A 3,464-nucleotide genomic window follows, 5' to 3' on the forward strand; every position below is an offset into this window, starting at 1 on the left:
CTTTATCCCAGGATTCTGTGGGGGGCTCACCAAACTATAAAGAACCCCAGAATCAGTTGGATCTAAAGTTGGATTTGAATTATAAATAAAGTGGTCTTTTCACCTGAGCATCTTGGTTAATTTGGGGGGAAAAAAAGGGACTTAATATGAATTTTCGTATTGATAAGATCATGGATTGAGGTCTTGGTGGTGGGAATGTTAACCCCCAAGTCCATGAGGAAGAGCTCGACCCAGATGTTTGTAAAACTCTTCATAGATTGCAGTGGACCTTTCAAGGGTGAAGGGGAAAACTTAGGCGAGGCTATGGAGAAGTGGATCGAAGCAATGGAAGAATACTTCGATGTCACCGGGTACAATGAGAAGAGTAAATGGCTCTTGCAAGGCTGAAGATAGTAAAAACAGCTAGAGTGGCATGGAGAAACCACTATGAGACAAACCGTCTGGATCGGAACACCTAGACATGGAAGGTTGAAGATAGTGAAAACAGCTAGAGTGGCATGGAGAAACCACTATGAGACAAACCGTCTGGATCAAAACACCTAGACATGGAATGATCTCAAGATTTACCTAAGGAAGAGATTATGTCCTCCTGGCTTTTTGGAAACCAAGATGAATGAATTCTTAGAGTTAACCCAGGGGAGCATAACTATTGAAGTGTACCACCAAGCGTTCGCTCTCCTCCTCAAGAACTCGCCACCGCTGGATAAAGAACAACTGATGGCCAGGTTCATTCGGGGACTCAACAAACCTTTGAATATCCTTGAAGAATGCCAAGCCAGTTTCCATGGCCGAAGCAGTGCAGATGGCAAAGGATTTCACCAAGGCCTTTAATGTCAAGATCCCGCCGAAGCCAGCACCATCATCTTTCAAAAGTTTTCTAGCTTTGGAAGGTGATTCCAAGTTTCCACCGCTTAAGAGACAACAAGATTAAACTCAAGATATGGGAAGTTCCAGAATGGAAGAAAGGTCTTTTTCGCGGAACGCAATCCCCTAGAATTCACCTTGAGAAGTTCCACCACCCTTGAACAAAGAAGTGACATGCTATAGCTGTCAAGGATTTGGACATCGCAGTATGGATTGCCCAACTCCTTTTGGATCAAGGTTTGCGGGGTAGGGAAGTCAGGGACCAAGATTCCAGACCCCAGCTCCTTCCTTCCAGAGTAATTAGGTTCCTTTCCGTCAAAATCAGGAAATCCCAAAGGTAGACCCTCTAACCAACCCTCAGTTTCAATCCAAAGTAATGCAAGACCTCCGCCTCAAAATAGGGGAATTCAAAGAGAGATGTTCCCAAATCGACTGTCCACTTCCAAGACAGTAACGCTGGAAGTGATTAAAAAAGAAGAAGATGAAAGACATTATACTCCACCTGCGAGATGAGGAAGAAGATGAAAGACATTATACTCCACCTGCGAGATGAGGACATCTCCCGTTTTTTAAGTGGGGTAGGATGTAAGATTCCTCCCTCCAACTTTTGAGGTGTAAAGGTGTAAGAACCTCCCCTTCTGTTCTTGTAATTATTTCCCTCTCTGAAATAGAAGAAAGATATTGTTTTACCCTGTTTTGGCCTAAAGAGAGAAAATGTCTAGAGAGATAATCCAAAATTGAGATATCTTTAGATATAAAAATCCTCCTAGTGTCTAAAATGGATTCCCTTGAAAGAAAAGTTCAAAATGAGCTTTCGAATGTGCATTAGGAATTAATTGAAAATGGTATAAGGGACCTTAGCCTAAGGGTCTACATTCTCAGAAATTTTTGGATTATGGTCCAATTAAGGTTCCAATGGGACAACTGGATTAATCGAAGTGTTGGGATGAGATAAATCCAAAAGATAAAAGAAAATACCCAAAAATGAGTAAATGCTCACATAAGATGAACAGTTGACTGAGTACAAGGTTTATTAGTTAAAAATCATGAGATATTACTAAACAAATGGGATATTTTGAAATAATGATGCATTTTTGACCCCTTGGTAAGGAAAGGGAGACTCTTGAGGTAGGCACCTCTTTCACACGTGTGGAAGCATTTTTTATTCAAAAACATTGTGATATTTTTATCTCTCCTCTCTCCTGGATCAAACCAAATCAAAAAGGGAGCCAAACTAGTACAAATCTTGTCCAAATTGAATCAAACTGAACCTTAAAAATTCTAGAACCCAAATGGACTTGGTTAGTGGCCTCCCTCACCTATAAATAGACCCTCAGTCATTTGTAATTAAATATTGGAGCTATACCATGCCAGTATTATATTTAAATAATCTTATTTTCTATTATCCCTTAAATTTTCCTATCTCTTAGGAGCTTGGAGCTCTCTCTCTCTACAACAACTCTTAGAGTTTCTCTTCTCCTCTTGGTGGACCGATTATTTGGTCGGGGGCTTCACTATAATTAGAGAATCAAGCCAAACTTGGAGGTAAAATTAATTTTTATGGTTTTTTTCAATTTTCTCAATATCTTTCTTCTTCTCAACCCCTGTCAAGCTTGAGAAGCTTTCTAAATGATTGTTTTAATTCAAATCAAGCTTTCCCTTAAAGTCTTAATGTTTAATTAAGATAAAGTTAATCTTTATGCTTATTTGCAATGCTTTCTTTAAGTAAATCTCTCTCTCTAAAAGAATAGCCATATTTATGGCTAAATCCCTTGAAAAAGGATGCTTCTCAATGATAGTATCTTAATTCAAAGCTAAACTCTAGGCTTGATAAGCTAGAGATGAAGAGAATGATATTTTCATGAATGGTAAATTCTTTTAGATTGTTCATGAGTAGTTGAAAACTACTCTAATTCATTCTTAATGAGAAATGGATTATCCTAACAATTTGGAAAAAGAGGAATGTTGAAATTAGCTTAATCTAGTGGGATAATCATAGTTATATTAAGTTTTATGGTTAAAATTATGATTTAAATTCATAGTTTGATTTTAAGCATAAAAGAGGAACTACTATCATATTTTCATTACAAGCCTTTATTCTTTAGAAAAAAATTGAGAATTATTCAGTAATAGTAGCGAAGCTATGGTAACATTTTATGAAGCTTAAGGAATGAAAATACAACATGTAAATGCTCTTTCTCAATTTTTACTATTCAATTCTGATAAGATTTTTTTCCCTTTTTAAACCTTCATCGACAACACTATGGTGAGCTTCCGGTATGATGGATGAGGGACCAAGGAAGCGGCCTATGAGTGAAGCGTTAGGTGACCTGCGAAGGAGCCTAGAGGGTGTGACCATACAGTGCTCAGGCTTTGGGTTGCCGAAGATACCCACACGTGCGTCGAGGAAGAAAATGGAACAAGGTGTTAGAGTTGTTTTCTGAACTCGGGCATGGATCTGGTTGATTGGCCTTGCTGTTCCTCAACGAATGAGTCCATGGCTCTTTTATATGGGTCTGTATGGTTGATCTTGCTGCTCTTCATCAACGAAGAGTCCATCTAGATTTTCTTAAGTGAATATATTTCTTGGTACTATGAGC

This window comes from Cibotium barometz, chromosome 45 (genome assembly GCF_041138505.1).
Source record: "Cibotium barometz isolate CiBa-2024 chromosome 45, ASM4113850v1, whole genome shotgun sequence".
Classification (NCBI taxonomy): domain Eukaryota; kingdom Viridiplantae; phylum Streptophyta; class Polypodiopsida; order Cyatheales; family Cibotiaceae; genus Cibotium; species Cibotium barometz.